Here is a 19,913-nt window from a genome sequence, read left to right as displayed (position 1 = left end):
ATCGACTGATCGATTGAGAAGCCTCCAATCGATCGGCCGATTGATTGGGGTTTCTGATTTCGTACCACCAGTCTGATTTCAGCACTGTTTCGCGCCAGATTCACACACACAAGTTCTAACATGACCATAAACATCCCAATAACACTAACTGACATTCTAAGCAGGAACACTAACAATCTAACCAGGTCTTTCATGATTCATAGCATTAAAATAACTGAAATAAGGAAAGTAACAACTTAATAAAATGCTAAAATTTCAGATTTATTTCTAGTTTCTCCAAGGTCTTTATTCCAAGTTCCATCCACACACATCTTCATCGCATTGCCCTCCAGCCTCCGCTAGTCCATCTTTCCTTTACCTTTATCTGCAGTATAAGGAAAGAGTATCTGTAAGCTTTATGCTTAGTAAGAAACCATCTACCTCACAAAACATGCATACGATGCAAGTTATGCTTTGAAAACATGCTATTTGAAATATATGTATACTGAATATGCTAAGCATGGCATGGCATACAACGTATAGAAATCGAACTAATCATGGCAATAAAGCTAACCATAACTATCACATTGTATCAATAGGAAAACTAATTTGATACAGAAAGCTGAGCTAAGCTAATGCTAGACTAATGCTGAGGCTATACTGCATTCACATAACAGTCTTGTGAGAGTTTGAAAACTATATATAACAATAGATGAAAATAAATAGTCATGCTGCTGTTTGGACCCGGCAACTGTACTTGCTGTGCGCGCATCCCTAACTAAACCCGGGGTTGCAAATTCCGAATCTAGTAGGGTTTACTAGGTTAGCTGAACCTAGGGACGACTATGGGAGCCCAACCCAATGGATATCTAATCCAGTACAGTGCCACTGAGAAAGTAAAATACTGAACATAGCTAATCATTACTTGTCTTGCTCTTTCTAGGTTATCTGAACCTAGAGCTAGGTTGTCTGAACCTAGAGGTGACTGTGGGAGCCCACCCATTGGACATCTAGTCCTATAAGAGCTGTAGCAAGACTAAATAAGCTGTGAAAATGCTTCTTTTAAATTTATCCAAGCTAATAAAATGCCTAAGTTGCATTTTAACTGTGCTAACAATTTATTCGAACACTTGGTATGCGCTAGTTCGCATCCTTTGTGCCGAAAGTCCACATACTACTAAACTGAAGTTTAAAATTCATACGAAAGTTACTTATACTGCAGGTGAGGGGTTTCTTACCTCCTGTGCTAGATTTCTTACGATTCAAATCGCTAGATTTCCGGAGAAGACGATCCTTTCGACAATCTTCTCGTGTCTATGCATTCCTCTCGCGGAGGGGAGCGTCCTCGTGCCGGAGTTGTCGCCGGAAGGAGCCCTTATGACCCTAGGAATGAAACCCTAGGCTTGCTTGTGGTTGGCGCCGAGAGATGAAAGAGAAGGGAGGTTCGGCGGTGAGGGTTTGAGGGAGAAAGAAATCCCGATCAAAATAAAACCTCACTTAATCCCTTCCCTATTTATATTAAGTGGGTAAATTCGGCCCAACTCAAATATAAATATAACTGATTCCCTTTCTTTTCAGCATGGCCTTGCTGGGTTCACTTGGTTACTAGAGTTCACCTTAAGTCATAGAACCCAATAGGTCTTGGGTTTAATTCCCGCTTAAGTTGTTTTACGATTCTATTTATTTTTGCTACTTCTGCTATTCTAAAAATTCTGTAAAAATATCCTAAAATTCCAGAAAAAATCATAGAATATTTCTAAAATAATTTCGAGAATTTTCGGGCGTTACAAGTACGCTCTAAACGCGTTTCCTCGAAATGCATTGTGGGCATCCATCGTGGATGACTACAAGATCTCGAAGAATCTTTCTAAGTTAAAGTTAGATGAACTATTTTGTGAACTTGAGATACATGAGCAAACTAACGCCAGGACCGAGAAAGGTATTGCTTTGTTTGCAGGTTCCTCCAAGGAAAAGACAAAGACCAAACCTGAACCTGAAGATGAGTCTGACCAAGATTCAGCAGATGAAGAGTACCTGGTGAACTTGGTAAGTAAGATGTTCACCAGGAGAAAGAAGAACTTCAGCAGAAAAGACCTATAGAAGATTAACTCCACAACTAAACCGAGAAACGTGACCTATTTCGGATGCAACAAGAAGGGTCACTACAAGAACGAGTGCCCAAAATTTAAGAACGACAAGTCAAAGACAACCAAGAAGAAGGCACTCAATGCGACCTAGAATCATTGGTCTTTAGAGGAATCAGAAGCCGAGGAGTAGAAGCACCAAATCCATCTCGTGCTGATGGCCCGCGAGTCAAAATCAGAGGATGAATCGGAAGACGGGTCCGAACCCGAATCAAGCCACGAGTTCGTACTCATTTTCAAAGGTCCCGATGAGGTAAATTTCTATTTAAACAAAAAGTTTTTAAAGGTTATTTAATGTTTGAATAGAAAATTAACCAAACAAGAGAATAAAAATAAAATGTTCCTTGAGGAAACCCAACAACTCAAGGAATAAATTGAAAAATCAAATCCAAATCAAGTTTTAACACTTGAGAAGGAAAATTCAACACTAAAAATTGAAACTGAAAAACTAAAAGGGCTTTTTGAACAATTTACAATTAGATCTAAAAATTTAGATCTTATCTTTAAAAGTCAAAAGGTTGTTTACAATAAATCTAGACTTGGATACAAGTCAAATTCACATAAATCATTTATATCACTAATAACACAACACAAACAACAAACTAAAGCTTGGGTTCCGAAAGCGTGCTTAACCACGCAAGTAGGTGTTAACCAATATTATATACTCAAAGATAAAATATATTATGTAAAATCAGATAAACAAAATCAAAAGCTAAAACACAAACCTAGATCAACTAAACCAAAATCAAACTATTTTAGAACCTACCCAACATTAGACTATCATCAAGTCAATTTCAATTATAAAAGGAATCGACATAATCCCAAAACTAAAACTTAAAAATATAGATCAATAATTCAAGGGGAGGCTCCAAAATAGCTGGCACCTCCAAAACTAACCTACCCGACAGGGTAATTAGGACTACTGAAAAAGGGACAAAAGTTTAACTTGAACTACGATACTGGTGAAGTTTTGGATGATAGTACGTTAGGGAAACTCTGTCTATGCATGTCTAGGAAGATATGACTTCGTCCTGGCGCATTTGGCTTAGTGGAACTAACCGAAGCTATCCCTTATAGATTCTAACTAGTTAGACCAAGGGTTTTGTACTATGTTCAGTGGATAGGACTATTTGGAAAACCTTGAAAGCATGGTTACTCTAATGATGTACAGATGACTCACCATAGCCCAGAAGTTTATCCAAAAAATACCTGTTTGCTGAGCCCAAAGCTAAACCTGAATCTAACACAAAGTTAAACAAAACCCTGAAATTGAATATAACTCATCTCACAAAAATTATAGGATTCCCTAATTGAAAATTTAGATCGGGTGAGATGACTAAGGACTAAAATTAAAATTAAATTAAAATTAAAATTAAAATGAAATTAAAATGAAATTAAAATCAAAATTAAAATTAAAATTAAATTAAAATTAAAATTAAATTAAATTATAATTAAATTAACTTAAATCAAATCAAATCAATTAAATTAAATTATTTTTAAATTAAAAATTTATTTTTTAAAAAATATTTTTAACTTAAAAATTTATTTTAAAAAATTCTTTTTAACTTAAAATTTTATTTTAAAAAATTACTCTAACTTAAAGATTATTTTAAAAATTGATTTAAACTTAAAAATTATTTTAACTTATAAATTATTTGAAAAATTACTCTAACCTAAAAATTATTTTAACCTAAAAATTCATTTAAAAATTATTTAAACGAAAAAATTATTTTATCCTACAAACTATTTATAAAAAATAAAAAATTATTTTAACTTATAAATTATTTGAAAAATTACTTAACTTAAAAATTATTTTAGAAATTAATTTGACTTAAAAATTATTTTAACTTTAAAAATTCTTTTTAAATAAAGAAAAATTTATTAAAAATATTTAAACTAAACAGTTAAACTTAAAATCATTTCAAGTAAAATTAAATTCAAACTCAAACTAATATTAACTCCTACCTGTTGTAGGAAATCATGTAGATCTTGGACAGTGATTGCTCCAAACATATGACTGAGGATCACATCAAATTCACTGAACTAATCTACAAAAGCTTAGGAACAGTTGTCTTTGGTAACAATGGTAAACTCAAGGTAATTGGTATAGGTAATATTGAACTTAGAACTAACTTTATTATTATAAAAGTATTACTTGTTGAAAATTTCAAGTATAATCTTCTTAGTATTAGTCAATTATGTGACACTGGATATAAGATTATGTTTTATCTTCGGAATGTTTAATCAAGCACTTAGATAACCCTACTATAAGTCTAAAAGGGTTTAGACAAGACAACATCTATGTAATTAACCTGACCACTTCTTCAATTAAGTGTTACTTATCACAAAAAGAAGAAATTTGGTTATGGCATAGAAGAATGTCACACACTAATTTTAGAAATATAAGCAAATTAAATGGATTAGTTAGAGGATTACCAAAATTATCTAACTTAGACTCAATAATTTGTAATGCTTGTCAACAAGGAAAACAAACAAAATCTACTCACAAGCTAACTAATCAACTTCGAACAAACTCAATACTAGAACTTTTACACTTAGACTTATTTGACTCCCATGAGGTCAAATCAATAAACGGTAGCTTATATTGTCTAGTAATAATAGACGACTATTCTAGATTCACTTGGGTAAAATTCTTAAAAACTAAAGATGAAACATTTAAAATCTTTATGAATTTTTGTAAACAAGTTGAAAATGAAAAAAATCTAAAAATTAATAGAATTAGAAGTGACAACGGAGATGAATTTAAAAATCATAACTTAAACCAATTTTATCTTGAAAATAGATATCATCACGAATTTTCATGTCCTAAAACATCTCAATAAAATGGAATTGTAGAAAGAAAAAATAGAACTCTACTTGAAGCCTCTAGGATAATATTAAATGAATATAACTTACTTAAATACTTTTGGGCAGAAGTTGTTAGTACAACATGTTATGTGCAAAATAGAACCACACTAAATAAAACTCATAAGAAAACCTTCTTTGAAATATATTATAATGAACAACCTAATATCAAATATTTTAAAGTATTTGGGTGCCCAGCCTACATACTAAACACAAGAGAACACTTAGGAAAGTTTACTTCTAAAATAGAAATAGAATTTTGTAGGATATTCACTGAACAGTAGAGGTTATAGAATTTATAATAAAGTTACACTAAGGATTGAAGAAACCTCAAATGTGAAATTTGAAAAGTCTAACCAAAATCTAGAACAAACTCAGATTCAACCAATTGATTTTGTTCAAGGTAACAATAATCAAGAGGAAACCAATGAATGTTTCTGTTGGGTTTTTCCGGCCGCGAAAACCGCTTTTCACATCGCGGAAACCCCGAATCGCCCAAGCCACGGATCTCGTGCAAGGTAAAACTTTCGAAAAATGCGAGTACGAGTTTAAAACACGATCGACTCTTAGATCTACGAGGGAAAAACATTTACCCTTGATGCGTGCCCTTCGCAATCCCGCAACGTCCAAAGGTAGCCGGATCTCGAGACCGTCAAGCGAACGGTCCTCTAGCAGTATCCACACGAACAAGGAGTGGTCTTCTACCACTCAAAGATGGAGAGGAGAACCCACAAGTGTGCTAGCACTTTCTAGGGCTCTCGGATTGGATCTAAAAGGTGAGAAAGGAGAGAAGGGAAAAGGAACTCACACACTCCTCTAGTTACTCTCCTTTTGTGACCTTCACACCACCTAGTTGCTTAGAATCAACTCTCACTTCTTCTCCACCATGAAGCCACGACCATCAGCAAGCTAGAGAGAGGGAGAAGCACCCAAGGAAGAAGAAGCATTGAACACAATTCAATTTCACCAAATGAAAACCTCTCATCACTTAGTGTGGCCGGCCACCACATGTGTAACCCCCACATTAATGTGGCCGGCCACATTAAGAGGATTAATGGTGTGTAACCTCCATGAGGTGGCACACCATTATATAAGGGGATGATGTGGCATGCCATGTAGGATGAGTCATCCTCATGATGTGGCAATTCATCAAGTCAAAACTTGATGTGTCAACCTCTATTTGGTCAAGTCAAACTTGACCAATGCTCTTCCTTGTTGAGTTAAATCCAAGCTTTGATTCAAGTCAATTTTAATTTAATGAATCTCAATTCATTAATATAAATTGACTCATGAATCAAATTTAAATTAGACTCATTCAACAATTGAATCTAATTGAGTCTAACTCAATAAGTCTAATTTGAATCTAATCTTTGATTCATCATATGAATCTAATCCTATTGGTTCATCATATGAACCTAATCTCCATGCACATGTTCTTTGTGTGTGACCCAATAGGTTCTTGTAACGTTGGCAATGTTATAAACTCTTTAGAAACATAAGCAATGAGCGGCATCTAGCAATACATCATTGCTACCCAAGTTACAAGAAATGTTGAGATCCAACATCACCTTGTGACTACTAATTGTGACTCCTCACAATATGTGACAAGTGTCCTTCTATCCTAGACATCTAGATTGATCAATGTGAGGCATAGACCGTGTCATCCTCTGACCAATCTAAATCTTGAACTCCGAGTAGACTCACTCAATCAAATGAGCTCAATATCTCATATTGACTCATTTGGGTATGGCCATACACTTCGTGGTCTCACTCTATCAAGAATATCGATGTCTCTCCCGTCATATAGGAGGGATAGATCCCATCTACATCACTCACATCCCTCTGCATAATTTGTTATATACCCAGTAATCGCCTTTATAGTCCACCCAGTTACGGGTGACGTTTGACGAAACTAAAGTACATAACTCCTTATGTAGGGATTCATGGTGACTTCAGGTCTAAGGATTAATAGTGATACTAATAGCCACATGAGAAAGTATATGACACTCATATAACGATCCATGATACTTTCTCATGGCGGGTCATTCAATATACATTCTCTAATGCATACCCATGTGTCAGCTTGATATCTCTATATCCATGACTTGTGAGATCAAGTCATCGAGCTGACCTACATGCTAGTCTTATTGTATTAACATTGTCCCTGAATGTTAATACTCGACTAGGAATGATTTAGAGTAGTGTTCCCTATATCATCTCACTATCGATTCAACTAATCGATTGATATAGGTATGAACCTTCTACTCAAGGACGCTATTATACTTAGTCTATTCGACACTAATACAAATAAACATAATAACCAAAACCAATGCCTTTATTAATATACAAAATATGATATACATGAGTCCATACAATCATCAAATGATTGGCTCTAGGCTCTAACTAACAATCTCCCACTAGCACTAGTGCCAATCAAGATAGGCTCTAAGGCCTAATGACCTAGTGTGACCATCATGCTTTCTCCGTACAAAGCCTTGGTCAAGGGATCTGCGATGTTAGCCTCGTAGGTACTCAGAAATCTTCACATCTCCTCTATCGATAATCTCCGAATGAGATGGAAGAGCCGTAGTATGTGTTTGGTCCACTGGTGGGTTCCTTCGCTTGTGCTATAGCTCCATTGTTGTCACAATAGAGCTCAACTGGTCTCGATGCTAGGAACCACCCCAAGTTCGGATGAACTCATGGATCCAAATCGCCTCCTTTCGCCTCGATGCGAATGTACTCGACTGCTAGAATCACCATCGTATCCCGCTTGAACTCTTCCAGCTGACAGCACCACCATTAATGCAAAATATGAATCCCGACTGCGATCTATAGTCATCCTGGTCGGTCTGGAAGCTAGCATCACTGTAACCCTTTACAGCTAGCTCATCATTGCCTCCATATATCAAGAAATATTCTTTAGTCCTTCTTAAGTACTTAAGAATATTCTTGACCACTATCCAGTGACTTTCACCTGGATTAGACTGGTATCTGCTTGTCATGCTCAAAGCATACGAGACATCAGGTCGAGTACATAGCATGGCGTACATGATCGATCCTATGGCTGAGGCATAAGGGATCTGATCCATGCGATCTCTCTCCTCTCTAGAAGAGGGACTTTGAGTCTTCGAAAGACTCACGCCATGTGACATCGGCAGAAATCCCTTCTTGGAGTTCTGCATGGAAAACCGAAGGAGTACCTTATCAATGTATGTACTCTGACTTAGGCCAAGCAATCTCTTAGATCTATCTCTATAGATCTGAATCCCTAGAATGCGGGATGCCTCACCTAAGTCCTTTATTGAGAAGCAACTCCCTAGCCTGGTCTTGACAGACTGAAGCATAGGGATGTCCTTCCCAATGAGTAGTTTGTCATCCACATACAATATGAGGAAGACAACTATGTCCCCTACAACCTTCTTGTAGACACAAGGCTCATCTTCGTTCTTGATGAAACCAAACTGTTTGATCGCATCATCGAATCGAAGATTCCAGCTCCGAGAAGCTTGCTTTAATCCATAAATGGACCTATGCAGCTTGCATACTCTACTAGTATGCTGTGGATCTACAAAAACCCTCAGGTTGTGTCATGTACACATCCTCGAGTAGGTTTCCATTCAAAAACGCGGTTTTGACACCCATCTGCCATATCTCATAGTCATGGTAGGCTGCAATAGCAAGCATGATCCGAATGGACTTAAACATCGCTACTGGAGAAAAGGTTTCATCATAGTCAATACCATGAATCTGCTTGAAACCTTTAGCTACTAAGCGACCCTTATAGATAAGTCCATCCATGTCAGTCTTTCTCTTAAAGACCCACTTACACCCAATGGGTTTTACCCCTTCAGGTGGATCAATCAAAGTCCATACTTGGTTGGTGTACATGGATTCCATCTCGGATCTCATGGCTTCTAGCCATTTCTCATAATCTAGTCTCATCACAACTTCCTGATAGGTGGTAGGCTCATTCTCTATGAGCATAACGACATCATTGTCAGACAAGAGAAATGAGTATCTCTCAGGCTGACGACGTACCCTATCAGACCTGCGAAGAGGTATGTCTACTTGAACTGGTTGTTGTTCCTCAACTCCTTGTGGAACAACACTTTGTGGTTCCAGTTCAATTTCCATCGAGGCATCAGTGCTATTGTTCACATCTTGAACTTCTTCAAGATCGAACGTGCTCCCACTAGTCTTTCTAGAAACAAAGTCCCTTTCTAGAAAGACCCCAGTCTTTGCCACAACTACCTTGTGCTGACTGGGAATGTAGAAGTAATATCCCTTAGTTTCCTTGGGATATCCGATGAAATAACACTTGTCGGATTTGGGTCCTAATTTGTCTGAGACTTGACGTCCTACGTAAGCCTCACAACCCCAAATCCTCATGAAAGACACCTGAGCATCTCTCCCAGTCCATATCCTATATGGTGTCTTTATCACGGCCTTGGATGGAACTCGGTTGAGAATGAAAGCTGCCGTGTCTAGAGCATATCCCCATAGATATGTCGGAAGATCTGTGTGACTCATCATAGACCGTACCATATCTAATAAGGTACGATTCCTCCTTTCGGATACACCATTCCACTGTGGTGTTCCAGGAGGAGTGAGTTGGGATAGAATCCCACACTCAGCTAAATAGTCACGAAACTCATGGCTAAGGTATTCTCCACCTCGATCTGATCGAAGTATCTTAATACTCTTGCCAAGCTGGTTCTGTACTTCATTCTTGAATTCTTTGAACTTTTCAAAGGATTCAGACTTATGTGTCATCAAGTACACATAACCATATCTACTGAAGTCATCAGTAAATGTGATGAAGTATCTATAACCGCCTCTAGCAGCAACATTGAAAGGGCCACATACATCACTATGTATGAGTCCTAACAAATCAGTCGCTCTCTCGCTGTGCCCACTAAAGGGAGTCTTGGTCATCTTGCCTCGTAGGCATGACTCGCATATCTCATATGATTCAAAATCAAATGAGTCCAGCAAACCATCCTTATGGAGCTGGGATAAGCGCTTATCATTTATATGACCTAAGCGACAGTGCCAGAGGTATGTTTGGTTCATGTCATTTGACTTGAACCTCTTGGTATTTACGTTATAGATAGGGCTCTCTAGATCTAGAATATAGAGTCCGTTCATCAGAGGTGCACTACAATAGAACATATCGTTTAAATAGACGGAACAACATTTGTTCTTTATTATAAACGAAAATCCTTTCTTGTCCAAACAAGAAACGGAAATTATGTTCTTAGTCAAGGCAGGCACATAACAACAATCATCTAATTCTAGTACAAGCCCAGAGGGAAGAGATAGATGATAAGTTCCTACAGCAATAGCAGCAACTCGTGCTCCATTGCCTACTCGTAGGTCTATCTCACCCTTTGTCAATGCCCTGCTATTCCTCAGCGCTTGTACATTAGTACAAATGTGCGAAGCACATCCGGTATCTAATACCCACGATGAAGAAATAGAGAGGTTGACTTCTATAACATTTATACCTGAAGTAGAAATCTTATTTCTCTTCTTAAGATCTTCCAGGTATTCTTTGGAGTTCCTCTTCCAGTGCCTTGCTTGTCCTTGATATAGGTGACAAAGATGTTCAACCATATCGTAAGCGCTCATCAACTCATGTTGCTTCTGAAGCTCAGAGTTCATGGTTGCGAGCATAAGACAAGACACATCTAATGCGTCATCTTGATGCTTCTTGTAAGCATCTCGGTCTGCTCGCGTGGCAGTGGCAGGAGGAGCCTCCGGAATGGGCTGCTCCAGAACGTACAGTTTACGTTCTTGGGTGAGAACTATTCTCAGGGTCCTGTACCAGTCCAGGAAATTTGCTCCGTTGAGCTTGTCCTTCTTAAGGACAGATCGCAGAGAGAAAATGTTCGTATTTGACGTCATGGTTATCTACAACAGAAAATTTGCAGAAATAAATATCATATTCTTTAAAATCATTTAATTAGGCCTTTAATTAAATGATGCTCCCACTGAATTCTATAATTCTTGTGGGACAAGATCCACATCATACTAACCCTTGAGTTAGCTTTGGCTAATACGCCCAAGGCTTAGTATGATCGGTAGGTAACGATTACCAATTACATCTCTATGCAACTCTTGTTTATAAAATCAATATCCGCATTTATATTAAAACTCGATTTAGCTTTGGCTAATACGCCCGAGAGTTAATATAGATGTGATTTTGATCTATCTTTTCCAACCGTTGGAATAATGCCTATAGTTGACTCGATCCAACCGAGTAACTAGGAATACTCAATCTAATTGAGCTTGTATTCACCCATGCGTTGATAGGCGGGACCAAGATTGTCCCTCCGCACTACCAAGATAATATGTATTGCTCTGCTTTGGCAGATTCAACAATACATGTGATCGAGGTAGTGATAGGTATCACGGCACGGTTAGGCATTTAGAGTTGGTTCGATCGAGATCTAATCTAATCGAAAAGGATGCATCTTGTGCACGACTTAGATCTAATCTAATCGCAAGGGTGCATCATGTGCACGACTTAGATCTAATCTAATCGTAAGGCACTAATTAATTAATTACTTATTAAACATGCATCACATACACAAGCAATTAATTAACTTATTTGTGATTTAGTCATGGCCCTACTACGATCTTCTCAAGCCAATGAGAAGACCGATTGGTCAACCTAGGGTCAACAGCTTCTCCAAGCTCCTCCCTTTGACCACCTTGTGTTGCTCGTGCCCGCCTCGGAACTCCGTCTCGTGTGGACCCTCCACCGCTCCAATTTGTACATTACAATTTGAAACTCGAGTTACATTCGAGTCTAAATCTAATTTACAACAAGAATATAAGAGAAAGGCACGACGCGCAGGTCGCGGAAAAATAAAAACATACAACACGCGCAAACACATAACGGCACGCAGGCCGTATTATGAATTACAACACAATCCAATCATATTGGGTTTTGGGCCATGACTATCACAAAATTAATATATAATTCAAAATTATATATTTTCATAATTTTCTATAATTTTAAAATAATTTTTTTACAATCTTTACGAGTAAAATTTCCCGGCGGTCCCGTTTAGCGGTTTAGGGCGCCCCTTGCGGGGCCCAGGGCAGCGCCCCTACCCGAGATCTAACCATCGCGAGGGTTCGTTTGCGATCCAATAGCGCTTAAACCCGCTGTCCCAAAATGATTTGGGCCGAGACATTGCCGCTTCGAAAAATCTTCCCGGGTTCGTTTTGCGATTTGTGCGATCGCAAGCAAATCCTTGCGGGTTAGGGGAAATACCCTACCCACGATCTAACCATCGTGAGTTGCTCCTTTGCGATCTAATGGCACCCAAGCCCGCTGTCCCAAACGGATTTGGGGCGAAACGAAGCCGGTTTTGAAAGATCTTTCCGGTGGCCGAAGCCTACAAGTGGGGCAAGATTTAACAAAAATTACCTAAAATATAATAACCCAAAAATCAGAAAACTACCATTTTTAACTTGCAGCAATCCAAGACAAAGACCTGTTGTGTTTTTCGGTCGCTAAAACCGCTTTTCGCGTCGCGGAAACCCCGAATCACCCAAGCCACGGATCTCGTGCAAGGTAAAACTTTCAAAAAATACGAGTGCGAGTTTAAAACACGATCGACTCTTAGATCTACGAGGGAAAAATATTTACCCTTGATGCGTGCCCTTCGCAATCCCGCAACGTCCAAAGGTAGCCGGATCTCGAGACCGTCAAGCGAACGGTCCTCTAGCGGTATCCACACGAACAAGGAGTGGTCTTCTACCACTCAAAGATGGAGAGGAGAACCCACAAGTGTGCTAGCACTTTCTAGGGCTCTCGGATTGGATCTAAAAGGTGAGAAAGGAGAGAAGGGAAAAGGAACTCACACACTCCTCTAGTTACTCTCCTTTTGTGACCTTCACACCACCTAGTTGCTTAGAATCAACTCTCACTTCTTCTCCACCATGAAGCCACGACCATCAGCAAGCTAGAGAGAGGGAGAAGCACCCAAGGAAGAAGAAGCATTGAACACAATTCAATTTCACCAAATGAAAACCTCTCATCACTTAGTGTGGCCGGCCACCACATGTGTAACCCCCACATTAATGTGGCCGGCCACATTAAGAGGATTAATGGTGTGTAACCTCCATGAGGTGGCACACCATTATATAAGGGGATGATGTGGCATGCCATGTAGGATGAGTCATCCTCATGATGTGGCAATTCATCAAGTCAAAACTTGATGTGTCAACCTCTATTTGGTCAAGTCAAACTTGACCAATGCTCTTCCTTGTTGAGTTAAATCCAAGCTTTGATTCAAGTCAATTTTAATTTAATGAATCTCAATTCATTAATATAAATTGACTCATGAATCAAATTTAAATTAGACTCATTCAACAATTGAATCTAATTGAGTCTAACTCAATAAGTCTAATTTGAATCTAATCTTTGATTCATCATATGAATCTAATCCTATTGGTTCATCATATGAACCTAATCTCCATGCACATGTTCTTTGTGTGTGACCCAATAGGTTCTTGTAACGTTGGCAATGTTATAAACTCTTTTAGAAACATAAGCAATGAGCGGCATCTAGCAATACATCATTGCTACCCAAGTTACAAGAAATGTTGAGATCCAACATCACCTTGTGACTACTAATTGTGACTCCTCAAAATATGTGACAAGTGTCCTTCTATCCTAGACATCTAGATTGATCAATGTGATGCATAGACCGTGTCATCCTCTGACCAATCTAAATCTTGAACTCCGAGTAGACTCACTCAATCAAATGAGCTCAATATCTCATATTGACTCATTTGGGTATGGCCATACACTTCGTGGTCTCACTCTATCAAGAATATCGATGTCTCTCCCGTCATATAGGAGGGATAGATCCCATCTACATCACTCACATCCCTCTGCATAATTTGTTATATACCCAGTAATCGCCTTTATAGTCCACCCAATTACGGGTGACGTTTGACGAAACTAAAGTACATAACTCATGTAGGGATCCATGGTGACTTCAGGTCTAAGGACTAATAGTCATACTAATAGCCACATGAGAAAGTATATGACACTCATATAACGATCCATGATACTTTCTCATGGCGGGTCATTCAGTATACATTCTCTAATGCATACCCATGTGTCAGCTTGATATCTCTATATCCATGACTTGTGAGATCAAGTCATCGAGCTGACCTACATGCTAGTCTTACTGTATTAACATTGTCCCTGAATGTTAATACTCGACTAGGAATGATTTAGAGTAGTGTTCCCTATATCATCTCACTATCGATTCAACTAATCGATTGATATAGGTATGAACGTTCTACTCAAGGACGTTACTATACTTATTTTTATCTGACACTAATACAAATAAGCATAATAACCAAAAACCAATGCCTTTATTAATATACAAAAATATGATATACATGAGTCCATACAATCATCAAATGATTGGCTCTAGGGCTCTAACTAACATAAATTAGGAAGAGGAAGATCAACTTCAAGTGAATCAACCTTCTAGACCCATAAGAGTCAACCTAAATCACCCAATTGACCAAATAATTAGTGATCCATACCTATGGGTTCAGACTAGGTCATCCTTAAGAAACCTAAGTCAAATATCCCTAATTTCAAAAATTGAACTCAAAACTATAGCTTAATCCTTACTTGACCCAGACTGGATCATAGCTATCCAAGAGGAACTAGCTCAATTTTAGAGAAACCAAGTCTAGGACTTAGTACCACCACCTAAAAATAAAAAGATAATAGAAACAAAATGGGTGTTCAGAAATAAACTAAGCAAAACTGGGAAAATCACTAGAAACAAAGCTAGGTTAGTTGCTAAAGGATTTAGTCAAGTAGAGGGACTTAACTACGATGAAACCTATGCCCAAGTAGCTAGACTAGAGTCCATTAGAATGTTACTTAGCTATGCAACCTGTAACGACCCGGCCCTCTTGGCCCATTTGGCGGCCCATTTGGCGACCTCTCATGTCGTCGACCATCGGCCCTTATGTCGTTGGCACATTTGGCCACCTCTAATGTCGTCGACCGACGACCCTTGGTCGTGCCGTTACTCACTAGGACTTTCCACCCCTGGTTAGTGGATTTTTACCTCCCCCAGGATTCGAACTCTAAACCTTCAGGCATAAGTATTAGAGTTTATGAATCCTGGTAGCCAAGTGAGATTATTGTAACGACCTGGCCCTTTGGCCTCTTGGGCGGCCCTTTGCCTCCCCTAGGATTCGAACTCTAAACCTCCAGGCTTAAGTCTTGGAGTTTATGAATCCTGGTAACCAAGTGATATGAGCTCACTTGGTTACCAAGATTCATAAACTCTAATACTTAAGCCTGGAGGTTTAGAGTTCGAATCCTGGGGGAGGCAAAAATCCACTGGACAGGGATGGGAAGACCTAGTGAGTAATGGCACGGCCAAGGGTCGTCGGTCGACGACATGAGAGGTCGCCAAATGGGCTGACGACATAAGGGCTGCCAGTTGGGCCGCCACAAGAGCCGCCCAAGAGGCCAAAGGGCCAGGTCGTTACAATAAAAAGGCGTCTTTTATTGTAATGACCCGACCCATTTGGCGGCCCATTTGGCGACCCTCGGGTCGTCGACCGTCGACCGTCGGCCGTGCCGTTACTCTCTAGGACTTTCCACCCCTTGCAGTGGATTTTTGCCTCCCCCAGGATTCGAATTCTAAACCTGCAGGCTTAAGTATTAGAGTTTATGAATCCTAGTAGTCAAGTGAGATGATCTCACTTGGTTACCAGGATTCATAATCTCTAGTACTTAAGCCTGGAGGTCTAGAGTTCGAATCCTGGGGAAGGCAAAAATCCACTGTCTAGGGGTGGAAAGACCTAGTGAGTAACGACACGGCCAAAGAGTCGTCGGTCGACGACATGAGAGGTCGCCAAATGGGCCGACGACATAAGGGCTGCCAGTTGGGCCGCCACAAGGGCTGCCCAAGAGGCCAAAAGGGCTGGGTCGTTACAATAAAAAGGCGCCTTTTATTATAACGACCCGGCCCTTTGGCCTCTTGGGCGGCCCTTGTGGCGGCCCAACTTCGTCGACCGACGACCCTTGGCCATGCCGTTACTCACTAGGTCTTCCCACCCCTGGCCAGTGGATTTTTGCCTCCCCCAGGATTCTAACTCTAAACCTCCAAGCTTAAGTGTTAGAGTTTATGAATCCTGGTAGCCAAGTGAGATCTCACTTGGTTACAATCATCTCACTTGGTTACCAGGATTCATAAACTCTAATACTTAAGCCTGGAGGTTTAGAGTTCGAATCCTGGGGAAGGCAAAAATCCATTGACCAGGGGTGGAAAGTCCTAGTGAGTAACGGCACGGCCAAGGGTCGTCGGTTGACGACATTAAAGGTCGCCAAATGGGCCGACGACATAAGGGCCGACGGTCGACGACATGAGAGGTCGTCAAATGGGCCGCCAAATGGGCCAAGAGGGTCGGGTCGTTACACAACCCATAAAGGGTTCAACCTCTATCAGATGGATGTCAAATCTGCCTTTCTAAATGGACTAATAAAAGAAGAAGTTTATGTAGGTCAGCCACCTAGGTTTGAAAGTTTATACCATCCTGACTATGTCTTTAAACTAAAGAAAACCTTATATGGACTTAAGCAAGCACCTAGGGTATGGTATGAAAGGTTGACCTCTTACCTAATATCCAAAGGATTCTACCAAGGTTAAGTTGACCCAACCCTATTTGTCAAATCAATCCAAGAGGATATCTTTATAGCCCAAGTTTATGTAGACGACATAATCTTTGGATCAACCAACTCAGAGTTTCTATAAGAATTAATAACCCAAATGGAACAAGAATTTGAAATGAGTTTGGTAGGTAAATTAACTTACTTTTTAGGATTACAAATCAAACAAACAAATGAAGGTAACTACATTTATCAACAAAAATATATTAAAGAATTACTTAAAAAATTCAAAATGGAAAATACTAAAGATATAAATACACTTATGGCAATTAACACCACCCTAGATGATGACCCTAATGGCAAACTAGTTGATTTAAAATAATATAGGAGTGTCATAGGTAGCCTACTGTACTTAACTGCAAGTCGACCTGATATTTTATTTGCAGTTAGTATGTGTGCTAGATACAAAACATGTGCTAAAGAATCTCATTTGACGCAAGTCAAAAGAATCTTTAGATATCTTAAAAGAACATCAAATGTAGGAATTTGGTATCCTAAAACAAAAATTTTTGAACTAATAGGCTATTCTGACTCGGATTACACTGGTTGTAAATTAGACCGTAAAAGTACAAGTTGTGGTGGCAACTACTGGGCACATCGCTTGTCAACTGGTTCAGTAGAAAGTAACATTGTGTTGCCCTATCTACTACTGAGTCTGAATATATAGCTATAGGAGAATGTGTCGCACAATTATTATGGATGATGCACACCTTAAAAGATTTTAATTTAAACTTTACAAAAGTAACAATATTAATTGATAATGTTAGCTCAATTAATTTAACAAAAAATCCTGTGCATCATTCACGAACCAAACATATTGAAATTAGACATCACTTTATCAGAGATCATGTCACTAAAGGAGATATTAAACTCAAATACATTGAGTCCAAGTCTAATTTAGCTGACGTAGATTACTAAATCCCTCCCTGAAAGTGAGTTTAGTAATCTACGTCGTAAATTAGGAATATGCTTAATAGACTAAGATTCTTAAATTGCAAAATCATTTTCAAAAAAATATTTTTAAAATTCTAGGATAAAACTTTATATACATTTCTCAAAATTCCCTATTTTTAGAATTTTTGAAAATCAATTTCAACCTTAGAATAGATCAATCCCTTAGAAAGCATGCTCCTATAGTTTTAAGATTTGAGCATCTCACCAACACATTAGGGCTAACTTGTTTATGTATTTCTGAACTTAGAAAGGGGTGAGATGTATAGGCAGATTGCCTATACTTAAAGATGCTTATATCAGTGCATCGACATAAGTCTAGGCGTTAAAACTAAATAAATATTAATCAGGTTAAGTATTTCATCTTAGTCAAATACTAACTGAATACAATTAACTTAACCTGGCTAACCAAGTGAAAGCTGCTATCCTCTTATAGTCAGTAAGTAACTAATAGTTAGACAATTGAGGTTTTTTTAATGTCAGGTTCAGGGGGAGGATTAGTTCAAATTATTTTCATACTTAGTAAAACTATTTGTAACAAAATTATTTTCTCTTTTGAAAATTATTTTTTTTTTAAAAGTGTTTGTCATTTCCTTAAAAATACTTTAAATCTGCTTTAATTTCATAAACTTATTTTTGAAAATTGACTTTTATAAACTTATTTTTGAAAATTGTCTTTCATAAACTTATTTTTGAAAATTGGCTTTCACAAACTTATTTTTGAAAATTACCTTTCATAAACTTATTTTTGAAAATTAGCTTTCACAAACTTATTTTTGAAAATTGGCTTTCACAAACTTTTTGAAAATTGGATTTAATAAACTTATGTTTGAAAATTGTTTAATTTTGCAAAACCTTTTTTTAAAAGTACTCTAAAAATTATTTTAATTTTGCAAACTTATTAATTTAAACTTACAAAGTTAGTAAGTTTTACCTTAATATTTCTGGTAAAAAGTTAGCTATTTTTTAAAAATTTAGCTATTTTGAAAAAGTTAAAGGATGTTGAAACTTAGCTATTTTTGCCTTAAATGACTTTTTGAAAATTTTCCTTTAACTTGTTTTCTACATTAAACTCCCCCAAGTAACTCTGACCTCAGTTAGCATTCTCTATTGGATTTTTTTTACTTGGTCGCTTATTCTATGTTTTTTGATGAATGCCAAAGGGGGAGAGCTAGGTGGTTTAAGTTAGTTAGCAACAAAATACTAAATATAAAACAAGACTAACTTAAAAACCATGTCGTTGATTATAATTGCTTACTTTTTGCATATATTTTTTACTAACTTAACTCAGGTTATCATTGCATCAAAAAGAGGAAGATTGTTGGTGCGGTTAGCACTAACGGTCTAACTCAGGTTTTGATGAATGACAAAGTAGGTTAAGTTAGTTTCGTTGTGATCTAACACTTTGACGAAGTGTGCAGGAGAAGCACAGCTAGGTCGACGGGCCGACCGGATAGCTGGCACGAAGTCCAGACAGGTCGACGGGCTGACCGGATGTCTAGCATGAAGTCTAGCTAGGTCGACGGACTGACCTGATAGTTGGCACAAAGTCCAAACAAGTCGACGGGCTAACCGGATGTCTGACACGAAGTCCAGCTAAGTCAATGGGCTAACCTGATAGCTGACACGAAGTCTAGATGGGTCGACGAGCTAACCGAACGTTTGGGAGGTAAGTTAAGGTAAGTCCTTGGAGTAGAGTGACTTGGTGAGGGCATGTTCCTAGTTAGAGAACTTAGGCGTCGATCCAACTTAGAACCATTTCGGGAATCTAAGTTGAGATCGTGACTAGATTCCGATCTCGATGAGACGGAATATAATTATTACCCTGTTTTATTATATTTGTGCTAACTTTTGTTTTGCGGTGTAGTTCAATCTTTATTTTTCCTTGAACTAACATTTTCTTACAGGAAAAGAAATTTCTGGAAAATGATGGTCCGGGCGCCCAGAACTGGCCCGGGCGCTCGGAAGGCAAAAACTTATCTCGTCGCAGATATGGAGCGCTTTGATTGGCCAGGACTACGTCATAGTCCCGGCGCCCAGATCCCTTTCGGGCGCCCAGAGCACTCCTATATAAGGAGCCTACCTCCAGAGCTGAAATACAACAACTTCTTCTTATGACTGCTCCATTATGCACTGCTCCTGCGAGGCTGCTCCGACAACCTACGATTCGAGCTTATTATTTTTCTATTGTCAGTATTTCATTCTTGTACTTAATTTTGTAATCAATTTTTGAACTG

This window comes from Zingiber officinale, chromosome 6B, assembly GCF_018446385.1.
Source record: "Zingiber officinale cultivar Zhangliang chromosome 6B, Zo_v1.1, whole genome shotgun sequence".
Classification (NCBI taxonomy): domain Eukaryota; kingdom Viridiplantae; phylum Streptophyta; class Magnoliopsida; order Zingiberales; family Zingiberaceae; genus Zingiber; species Zingiber officinale.
The sequence above is the reverse complement of the archived record's forward strand: the minus strand, read 5'-3'. Positions refer to the sequence as shown.